The sequence below is a fragment of the Brienomyrus brachyistius genome, chromosome 5 (assembly GCF_023856365.1).
Source record: "Brienomyrus brachyistius isolate T26 chromosome 5, BBRACH_0.4, whole genome shotgun sequence".
Classification (NCBI taxonomy): domain Eukaryota; kingdom Metazoa; phylum Chordata; class Actinopteri; order Osteoglossiformes; family Mormyridae; genus Brienomyrus; species Brienomyrus brachyistius.
In genome coordinates, this window is record NC_064537.1 from 3020196 (window position 1) to 3032649 (window position 12454).

The following is a 12454-nucleotide window of genomic DNA, read 5'->3' on the forward strand; positions in this document are numbered from 1 at the left end:
GAAGGTAAATAATGAAGAGGAGGGGCCCCAGAACAGATCCCTGGGGGACACCAGTGGCAACAGGGGAAGGCTGAGAAGTGAAAGATTTAAGCTGAATAAACTGAGTGCGGTCAGACAAATATGATTTAAACCAATCTAATGGTGTATGGGAGAGACCAATGGAGATTAACCTACTAAGAAGAACAGAGTGAGAGATAGTGTCAAAGGCTGCGCTCAGATCAAGGAGAATAAGAATGGTAAGAAACCCAGAGTCAGCTGCCATAAGAAGGTCATTGGTTATTTTTATGAGTGCTGTTTCAGTGCTATGGAGAGGGCGAAAACCGGACTGAAACTGTTCATATAAATTGTTATTAGTTAAGTGAGAATGAATCTGGGTTGCAACTATTTTTTCAAGAATTTTTGAAAGGAATGGTAAATTTGAGATAGGGCGGAAATTATCAAAATGATTAGGATCAAGACCTGTTTTTTTCAATACTGGGGTGATAGCAGAAGTTTTGAAAGAAACAGGAACGGTTCCAGTGGTTAGTGAAGAATGAATGATTGCAAAAATAATGGGAAGCAGAGAGGGTAGACAGGCTTTGACTAGAGGTGTAGGAATGGGGTCTAGCTGACAGGTGGAGGATTTTGACTTACAGATAAGATCTGAAATATCAGAAACAGAGGGAAGCTGAAAAGCAGAAAAACAATGTAATGGCAACATAATTTCAGGAGAGGTACTACAAAAAACATCAGGAACCAAGTCTTGATGGATTTTGTGAATTTTGTTAATGAAAAATAACATTAGAGAGTCACAAAAGGAAGATGAATAGAGGTGAATAGGTAGAGAATCTGGTGGCTTGAAAGTAGAGTTAAGCAGTGAAAACAGTGATTTAGTAGAATCTTCATTTGAACAGACAATGTTAGTAAAATAAGTAGATTTGGTTTGATTAATGCATTCCTTATAATATGAAATATGATTATTATACATTTCTTTATGGATTGTGAGACCAGTTCTTTTATACAGACGTTCAAGCTGTCGACCCTTTGCTTTCATAAGCCTGAGTTCAGCTGTATACCAGGGTGCTGACTGAGAAAATAATACAGATTTGATTTTTATAGGAGCAACAGAATTTAAAATACTATTAAGACTACTGTTATAATGAGAAACCAAATCATCTAAAGTGAGCAAGTTATTGAAATGCAAAATACTTGAAAAAGCAACAGAAAGGGTGTCAGAATTAATTTGTTTGATGTTACGGTAAGAAATGGTGCGAGGATTCTTTAATACAGAAAGGGTCATTTTAACATTAAAAGAGAGTAACAGATGATCAGTGATTGGCAGTTCGTCAGCCTTACAGTTGAAAGGAGTTAATCCAGAGCAGCAAACTAAGTCCAAAGTATGGCCCTTAGTATGAGTGGGAAAGTTTATATATTGATTGAAACCAAAACTGTCGAGGCAGGATGAAAAGTTTATGGTGAGAGGATGATTACTGTTGTCCATATGTATGTTGAAATCACCCAGGAGTATTATATTAGGAGAAATAGTAGCCAAGTGGGTCAACAGATCGGCAAAGTCACTTATGAAATCAGAATTTGGCTTTGGAGGACGGTAGATAGCAACTACAACAGTTGGAACAGGTCCCGAGAGTTGACAAACAACGGATTCAAAAGAACTAAAGATAGGTACCGACAACGACCGAACTTTCCAATTCTCACGATAGATTACCGCAAGACCTCCACCACGGCCGGACTCCCTAGGTTGACAGGTGTAAACAAACCCCGGGGGAGTGGAGTCGTTGAGCTGGGAGAAATCTTTGGGCTGCTGCCACGTTTCAGTCAAACAGAAAAAATCAAACTTACGGTCGGTGAGGAGGTCTTGAACGAGATGTCCCTTGCTCGTAAGCGAGCGGATGTTAAGCAGACCGAAGTTGACACAGGTGCTATCAGATTTGGCGAAAGTGTTAGCCGACCTGGCCAGGCTGGCTAATACACTGTGGTTAACAGCCCGGTCAGAGTTCAGTGGAGAACAACGAGAAGTGGACCAGAAAGATTGTATTGGCTTGGCGTTGTCATAATGAAAGTTCCGGCGAGAGCCCCGATGAATATACTTTCGGCGAGGGAAAAATGCGATGTCCGTGTAAGGATGAAGCACAGCCGGCGGTAGAGCAGCCAGGTGAAAGCGAAGTCGGAGGAGCGCATCAGCTGTATACTGGTAAAGGCCAAAACCAGGTCGATGGACCAACGACATGAGAGTCCAGGCAAACACGAACAGTACACAGGTCCTACCAGACAACATCACAGGGGAAGACGCCGGAAAACCAGGCAGCCAGGTAAAATGAATCCGTCAGATATTGTAGTCCGTGGGAGACCGCAGCCAAAACAAACCGGTAGGTTAAACTAGGCCCAATACTCAAACTCTTGCAAAATCCGCCAGTAGTGTCAGAAAATATAAATAGATAAAAGGTGTTTACTAAAAATATTTAAAAATAAAATTAAAAATAAGAATACCGGTGAGCAGCGGCAGCAAAAACGCGCCAGCGTTCACTCAACCGGAACCGGAACCGGTTTGAGGGAGACTAGTATTGCAAGACCACACTCGTTTATCAAGTTAAAATTTATGTAAAAATTTTGCTCGCCTTGCAAAACACTACTTGCAAACCAAGTTACTCTCAGTCCAAAGCTTGACTGTTCTTATTTCACTATTTACATACTGGAGTCTGGTGCCGTGGCCGTCGTTGGGTCGATGGCCTCCTCCATCCCTCTCCAGGCCCTGTCTGCAGCTCTCTGGGGGCTGGGCTCTCCTCAGTCAGACTTATTTCGCTTCACCAGTTCGGTGTCTGACTTAGTGCGAGTTGGAATGGGTCTCCTCTGGTTGAATCTCCTCATGGGCCGCCGCCTCTGCTTCTCAGCAGGTCTCCCCAAATCACTTTCAGAATGGGTATGTCTCATGTCCACTATACATTTCACCCGCTGTAAGGTTTGGTGCTGGGTGCTTCTCCTGCCCAGCCTACTTCTTACTATTCTCTGTCTGAATAGTTCTCCTTCAACATTCACCTCTGTTCCTGAGCTTGCCTTGTCCTGCTGGCCGCTCACCTGCACAACATTTTCTTCAGGTGCATTTTGAGCTTCACAGTCATTGGGCAAGTCTTGGCTCACTTCAGCGACGCTCACTTCAGCCACGCTCACTTCAGCCACGCTCACTTCAGCCACGCTCACTTCAGCGACGCTCACTTCAGCCACGCTCACTTCAGCGACGCTCACTTCAGCCACGCTCACTTCAGCCACGCTCACTTCAGCCACGCTCACTTCAGCCACGCTCACTTTAGCCCGCTTCCTCAAGAATCTGAGACAAAAGCACTTCTTTCTTGAACCCTTAGAATTTTCATTGATTGGATCCTGCACCTTTGTGCAACTTAAACCCATAATGATGTCTTTATGGCACTTCTTTCTCTGTGACAGAACTGATGAAATAGTCGCTAAGAATGAGATGTGAAGGTGAAATCACTCTTTATATAGAAAATCTTCTGACCAATCAGTAATGTCATGTGACATTTGATTCCGGAATTTTAAACGTTGTGATATCACCAAGGGCCTTCCATATAAGGCATCTGCTATTTCATTGGTTATAGCAGTACAGGGTTGCTGATTGGTTTTAAAAATATTAAATCATCATTTAGACAAAATATTTGTGTGTGTGTGTGTGTGTGTGTGTGCGAGAGATAGCATAGCTTGGGAAGGCCACTTTTGGAAGGGTTTACAAAGGGCAAGTTTCCACAAACACAGGTAGCACGACGACCCTTAGTTTACTGAAAATGAACATACTCTCTACTGCTTTGTAGTGGCTCAGTGGGCTAAGTCTCTGTGCCTGTGTTTGGAAGGTTGCTGGTTCAAGCCCGGTTTTGGCACGTCCATGGGCCCAGGGGAATGACCCATAACACACCGGTGACCTGGGTACTGCAGCAGTTGCCCTAGATGGCCTGCTTGCTCTCATTAATAGCAAGATGGTGGAGGTGAAGAGAGAATCTCCCCAGGGGGGTCAATGGAGTATCTTTTATTATCAACATTGATGCTGGAGCTCAAAGGCTGAGCAGTGCATGGACACAGTATCCACTAGGGGGCAGTCATGGACCTTTTATGTCAACAGCTGCTTCCAAATACAGTTTGTATAATTTGTTGCAAAAGTTATTCTCTCTCTATATGGCGGTTTATTCCCTAGTTTGTTTGCGGTCACAAGATCTGATGTCTGTTATCCAATTTTGTCAAAATTGGGAGCTAGGGGCAGAGCCGTGGGCGGGAGGGCGGGGCAACGCCCCAGGGCCCGGGCCATTCTCCCAGCAAAAACAGGTCATTACCGTATACGACGTACACATCAAGTTATAGTAATACAAATCCAGTGAAGGGCTTGACAGCTAAAGCCTGGTGCTAATCTCTCCAGTCTGATTTGCAATCTTTTATAGCTTTCTCATATTATATACATTCTTATTATGGTGGGTGCATTGTTTTATTTTCAGAAAAAGAAATCTGTAAAATCACTTCCACACACTTAAAGTATAGGTCATGTTTTGAAGTCAAACTAAGCTGTTCCTTTTGTATTTTATGGTTTTACATTTTTGAGGAATTTGTAAAAAAATAAAATAATAAACTGCAGTGCATGGTGGGTAAGATCTAAAGGCTGCCTATAACACCCTCATCCGTCTGACGACACTCATCAAGACCAGGAAGGTGCATAATGTTCATACCTGGGTGCGTTTGTCGGTCCGGAAAGTAATTAAATCTCGTCATGTATGCTACGTTCTTAAAAACTGCTTGGATATAGCTTAATTATATGCCGTGGGCCTTTTAATGTGTTTGTTAGCAATTTCGCCAGGTAGGCTACCTTCTTTAAACTGCGTTTTGTTAGACTACATATTTCGGGATGTTTTATTGTAGTCTTTGTAAATATGTATATAGTTTAGCCTAACCAAGCCACGTAAGGGAGCCAGCCAGTTCAACTAGGTGCCGGTCCCAAGCCCGGATTAATGGGGAGGGTTGGCGTCAAGAAATAAAGATACTGTATCTTCACTGCATCACTGATGTCAAAATGTGGGGAATGTGTGGTTGTATAAATAAATGTGTTAAAGTAGGTTGATGATTCTGTGCTGTCTAAATTGTATAAAAAAATTCTAGGCATAGCAAAACAATTCTCCTCCTGTCTGAAAAGGCGTAGAAACGCCACTGAAACTTTACAGTTTTTGTGAGGGACAGTCGAATTCTCTCGTTAAGTTTTTTGTGATCCTGCTCCTACACTTTAAAAGTCGTTTCACCGCCGCATTCCCTGCTCCTTCAGTATTACCTCCATAGAATGAAGTGTGAATTCAACATACACAAGTATTCAGATTTTTAAACATAGTTTCATGTATGACAATAACCCAAATTTTAATACACAATTGCACAATTGAAAAACACGCACAAATTATTGCTCTGTATTTATGCCTGTTTTTTAGAGGTATGATATCTAACGTTAGTATAGTGAAGTTATACAGATATAGAGTACACTACATCAAAACAGGAAACAAGTGTAGCAGCGGATTTTGTGTTCATTCTGTGACTAGCATGCAGGCACTTTTCCTCACACAGATGTGTTCATTACACAGACAGCTTAAGATCATAGACTGTAAACAAGTGAAGCGTTTGTTTAGAAATGCTCCTTATTCACATCGTAGACGTTTAACTGCCTGTCACAGTAAAGAAATGTACTTGCTTTGTATAGTGGCCTATTTGTGTATTAGAAATGGAAGAAGCTGATTAAGCTAAACCTCACATGGACGACTTTGGGCTAATAATCTATTTGTATGGACCATCACAAAAAGTGTGTACCGCCACTGTCACTTGGGAGAAAATGTCTGACACTAACTAATTAATTCCAGGTGACTTATCTGCTCTTGTCATGTATAACCAAAACCTTTTCACCGCAAATTAAAACACATGTACATATAGCCTAATATTATTAAACAACGCATTTATTTACAATTTATTACAATTTATTATTCATTTACAAGTTTTTTTTAAATGTTTTTGTTAGTGTACTGCAAATTCTTTAAATGACTAAATGACAACTTTAAGAGTAACTAATAATACTATCCTGTTAAGCATCCTTCTGTCTGTGGGTTTACATGGCTTTCCATTGACGCACAATAATATGAACTCAAAACCGGTTCAAGTGTGTGATTTTGTGAGTGTGTACCCTACAGTGGACTGGTAGCCCAAACAGTTTGTCTCCTGTCCTGCTCCTTGTGTTTGTGGGTTAGACTCCAGACTTAGTGCAAACCTGTGCTGGGTCTCAGTGTGGAAGACAGAAGGATGGACCTCAAATAATGGTGAATCCAACCATTCATGCTGAACATTCAAATATAGTTTATCATTATTTAGAGAAATACTTTAAAGTGATGAGCAAAGAGACCCGGGACACAGAGGTACAGGAGAGGCAAGGTTTATTATTTATATGCACTATACAAATAAAACCTACGTGAAAATATTTAAGGGCATAGGAGAGGCCATTTGAGGGTCGCTTTGAGGAGGCGAAAGTCTTTGAGGAGGAGGCGGGTCATTGTGGAGGCGAGTCACTTTGAGGAGACGGGCCGCTTTGAAGAGAAGGCTGCTCGCTTTGAGGAGGAGGCGGATCGCTTTGAGGAGGAGACGGGTCACTTTGAGGAGGAGGCGGATCGCTTTGAGGAGGAGGCGGATCGCTTTGAGGAGGAGGCGGATCGCTTTGAGGAGGAGACGGGTCACTTTGAGGAGGAGACGGGTCGCTTTGAGGAGGAGGCGGATCGCTTTGAGGAGGAGGCGGATCGCTTTGAGGAGGAGGGTCACAAACCACGGGCACCATGTTTCTGTGGCCTGCATAGTGGGGAGCTCTGAAAAGCAGAAATAACAATGTCCTTGTTAGTATAACACATAAAGGAATATCTTGTCCACATACGGTGGCCGTTCAGAACTCATTGTCGCCCCCACATGGCTGCGGCTGCTGCCGCCCCCCACCTGCTGTCCCACCCGCCTGACCTGAGACTGTCCACACACCGACACAACGTGACTTTTGTGCGACTTTAACAAGGAACCTGTCCAATGACAGCTGCTTTTGCCCCCTTTTCCATTTCGCGGAAATTTGGACATTCCATTGTCGTTAAACAGATTCATCGCTCGTACTGCTACAGTCTTATTCGAGTAGTGCTTTTCTACTAAGTTTTGACTATACGACAGAGGCACGCCGACTGAGACCGAGCATGGGAGACGATTACCCACAATCCCGCAGCGAGAGAGAGAAGAACCGTCGGCTCAGTTGTGATCACGTGACACTCGGCAGACAAAGCGTATATATGATACTCGTATTGCAAGACCACACTCGTTTATCAAGTTAAAATTTATGTAAAAATTTTGCTCGCCTTGCAAAACACTACTTGCAAACCAAGTTACTCTCAGTCCAAAGCTTGACTGTTCTTATTTCACTATTTACATACTGGAGTCTGGTGCCGTGGCCGTCGTTGGGTCGATGGCCTCCTCCATCCCTCTCCAGGCCCTGTCTGCAGCTCTCTGGGGGCTGGGCTCTCCTCAGTCAGACTTATTTCGCTTCACCAGTTCGGTGTCTGACTTAGTGCGAGTTGGAATGGGTCTCCTCTGGTTGAATCTCCTCATGGGCCGCCGCCTCTGCTTCTCAGCAGGTCTCCCCAAATCACTTTCAGAATGGGTATGTCTCATGTCCACTATACATTTCACCCGCTGTAAGGTTTGGTGCTGGGTGCTTCTCCTGCCCAGCCTACTTCTTACTATTCTCTGTCTGAATAGTTCTCCTTCAACATTCACCTCTGTTCCTGAGCTTGCCTTGTCCTGCTGGCCGCTCACCTGCACAACATTTTCTTCAGGTGCATTTTGAGCTTCACAGTCATTGGGCAAGTCTTGGCTCACTTCAGCGACGCTCACTTCAGCCACGCTCACTTCAGCCACGCTCACTTCAGCCACGCTCACTTCAGCGACGCTCACTTCAGCCACGCTCACTTCAGCGACGCTCACTTCAGCCACGCTCACTTCAGCCACGCTCACTTCAGCCACGCTCACTTCAGCCACGCTCACTTTAGCCCGCTTCCTCAAGAATCTGAGACAAAAGCACTTCTTTCTTGAACCCTTAGAATTTTCATTGATTGGATCCTGCACCTTTGTGCAACTTAAACCCATAATGATGTCTTTATGGCACTTCTTTCTCTGTGACAGAACTGATGAAATAGTCGCTAAGAATGAGATGTGAAGGTGAAATCACTCTTTATATAGAAAATCTTCTGACCAATCAGTAATGTCATGTGACATTTGATTCCGGAATTTTAAACGTTGTGATATCACCAAGGGCCTTCCATATAAGGCATCTGCTATTTCATTGGTTATAGCAGTACAGGGTTGCTGATTGGTTTTAAAAATATTATAAATAAAAAAATAAAGTGGCTCAGTGGGCTAAGTCTCTGTGCCTGTGTTTGGAAGGTTGCTGGTTCAAGCCCGGTTTTGGCACGTCCATGGGCCCAGGGGAATGACCCATAACACACCGGTGACCTGGGTACTGCAGCAGTTGCCCTAGATGGCCTGCTTGCTCTCATTAATAGCAAGATGGTGGAGGTGAAGAGAGAATCTCCCCAGGGGGGTCAATGGAGTATCTTTTATTATCAACATTGATGCTGGAGCTCAAAGGCTGAGCAGTGCATGGACACAGTATCCACTAGGGGGCAGTCATGGACCTTTTATGTCAACAGCTGCTTCCAAATACAGTTTGTATAATTTGTTGCAAAAGTTATTCTCTCTCTATATGGCGGTTTATTCCCTAGTTTGTTTGCGGTCACAAGATCTGATGTCTGTTATCCAATTTTGTCAAAATTGGGAGCTAGGGGCAGAGCCGTGGGCGGGAGGGCGGGGCAACGCCCCAGGGCCCGGGCCATTCTCCCAGCAAAAACAGGTCATTACCGTATACGACGTACACATCAAGTTATAGTAATACAAATCCAGTGAAGGGCTTGACAGCTAAAGCCTGGTGCTAATCTCTCCAGTCTGATTTGCAATCTTTTATAGCTTTCTCATATTATATACATTCTTATTATGGTGGGTGCATTGTTTTATTTTCAGAAAAAGAAATCTGTAAAATCACTTCCACACACTTAAAGTATAGGTCATGTTTTGAAGTCAAACTAAGCTGTTCCTTTTGTATTTTATGGTTTTACATTTTTGAGGAATTTGTAAAAAAATAAAATAATAAACTGCAGTGCATGGTGGGTAAGATCTAAAGGCTGCCTATAACACCCTCATCCGTCTGACGACACTCATCAAGACCAGGAAGGTGCATAATGTTCATACCTGGGTGCGTTTGTCGGTCCGGAAAGTAATTAAATCTCGTCATGTATGCTACGTTCTTAAAAACTGCTTGGATATAGCTTAATTATATGCCGTGGGCCTTTTAATGTGTTTGTTAGCAATTTCGCCAGGTAGGCTACCTTCTTTAAACTGCGTTTTGTTAGACTACATATTTCGGGATGTTTTATTGTAGTCTTTGTAAATATGTATATAGTTTAGCCTAACCAAGCCACGTAAGGGAGCCAGCCAGTTCAACTAGGTGCCGGTCCCAAGCCCGGATTAATGGGGAGGGTTGGCGTCAAGAAATAAAGATACTGTATCTTCACTGCATCACTGATGTCAAAATGTGGGGAATGTGTGGTTGTATAAATAAATGTGTTAAAGTAGGTTGATGATTCTGTGCTGTCTAAATTGTATAAAAAAATTCTAGGCATAGCAAAACAATTCTCCTCCTGTCTGAAAAGGCGTAGAAACGCCACTGAAACTTTACAGTTTTTGTGAGGGACAGTCGAATTCTCTCGTTAAGTTTTTTGTGATCCTGCTCCTACACTTTAAAAGTCGTTTCACCGCCGCATTCCCTGCTCCTTCAGTATTACCTCCATAGAATGAAGTGTGAATTCAACATACACAAGTATTCAGATTTTTAAACATAGTTTCATGTATGACAATAACCCAAATTTTAATACACAATTGCACAATTGAAAAACACGCACAAATTATTGCTCTGTATTTATGCCTGTTTTTTAGAGGTATGATATCTAACGTTAGTATAGTGAAGTTATACAGATATAGAGTACACTACATCAAAACAGGAAACAAGTGTAGCAGCGGATTTTGTGTTCATTCTGTGACTAGCATGCAGACACTTTTCCTCACACAGATGTGTTCATTACGCAGACAGCTTAAGATCATAGACTGTAAACAAGTGAAGCGTTTGTTTAGAAATGCTCCTTATTCACATCGTAGACGTTTAACTGCCTGTCACAGTAAAGAAATGTACTTGCTTTGTATAGTGGCCTATTTGTGTATTAGAAATGGAAGAAGCTGATTAAGCTAAACCTCACATGGACGACTTTGGGCTAATAATCTATTTGTATGGACCATCACAAAAAGTGTGTACCGCCACTGTCACTTGGGAGAAAATGTCTGACACTAACTAATTAATTCCAGGTGACTTATCTGCTCTTGTCATGTATAACCAAAACCTTTTCACCGCAAATTAAAACACATGTACATATAGCCTAATATTATTAAACAACGCATTTATTTACAATTTATTACAATTTATTATTCATTTACAAGTTTTTTTTAAATGTTTTTGTTAGTGTACTGCAAATTCTTTAAATGACTAAATGACAACTTTAAGAGTAACTAATAATACTATCCTGTTAAGCATCCTTCTGTCTGTGGGTTTACATGGCTTTCCATTGACGCACAATAATATGAACTCAAAACCGGTTCAAGTGTGTGATTTTGTGAGTGTGTACCCTACAGTGGACTGGTAGCCCAAACAGTGTGTCTCCTGTCCTGCTCCTTGTGTTTGTGGGTTAGACTCCAGACTTAGTGCAAACCTGTGCTGGGTCTCAGTGTGGAAGACAGAAGGATGGACCTCAAATAATGGTGAATCCAACCATTCATGCTGAACATTCAAATATAGTTTATCATTATTTAGAGAAATACTTTAAAGTGATGAGCAAAGAGACCCGGGACACAGAGGTACAGGAGAGGCAAGGTTTATTATTTATATGCACTATACAAATAAAACCTACGTGAAAATATTTAAGGGCATAGGAGAGGCCATTTGAGGGTCGCTTTGAGGAGGCGAAAGTCTTTGAGGAGGAGGCGGGTCATTGTGGAGGCGAGTCACTTTGAGGAGACGGGCCGCTTTGAAGAGAAGGCTGCTCGCTTTGAGGAGGAGGCGGATCGCTTTGAGGAGGAGACGGGTCACTTTGAGGAGGAGGCGGGTCGCTTTGAGGAGGAGGCGGATCGCTTTGAGGAGGAGGCGGATCGCTTTGAGGAGGAGGGTCACAAACCACGGGCACCATGTTTCTGTGGCCTGCATAGTGGGGAGCTCTGAAAAGCAGAAATAACAATGTCCTTGTTAGTATAACACATAAAGGAATATCTTGTCCACATACGGTGGCCGTTCAGAACTCATTGTCGCCCCCACATGGCTGCGGCTGCTGCCGCCCCCCACCTGCTGTCCCACCCGCCTGACCTGAGACTGTCCACACACCGACACAACGTGACTTTTGTGCGACTTTAACAAGGAACCTGTCCAATGACAGCTGCTTTTGCCCCCTTTTCCATTTCGCGGAAATTTGGACATTCCATTGTCGTTAAACAGATTCATCGCTCGTACTGCTACAGTCTTATTCGAGTAGTGCTTTTCTACTAAGTTTTGACTATACGACAGAGGCACGCCGACTGAGACCGAGCATGGGAGACGATTACCCACAATCCCGCAGCGAGAGAGAGAAGAACCGTCGGCTCAGTTGTGATCACGTGACACTCGGCAGACAAAGCGTATATATAATACTCGTATTGCAAGACCACACTCGTTTATCAAGTTAAAATTTATGTAAAAATTTTGCTCGCCTTGCAAAACACTACTTGCAAACCAAGTTACTCTCAGTCCAAAGCTTGACTGTTCTTATTTCACTATTTACATACTGGAGTCTGGTGCCGTGGCCGTCGTTGGGTCGATGGCCTCCTCCATCCCTCTCCAGGCCCTGTCTGCAGCTCTCTGGGGGCTGGGCTCTCCTCAGTCAGACTTATTTCGCTTCACCAGTTCGGTGTCTGACTTAGTGCGAGTTGGAATGGGTCTCCTCTGGTTGAATCTCCTCATGGGCCGCCGCCTCTGCTTCTCAGCAGGTCTCCCCAAATCACTTTCAGAATGGGTATGTCTCATGTCCACTATACATTTCACCCGCTGTAAGGTTTGGTGCTGGGTGCTTCTCCTGCCCAGCCTACTTCTTACTATTCTCTGTCTGAATAGTTCTCCTTCAACATTCACCTCTGTTCCTGAGCTTGCCTTGTCCTGCTGGCCGCTCACCTGCACAACATTTTCTTCAGGTGCATTTTGAGCTTCACAGTCATTGGGCAAGTCTTGGCT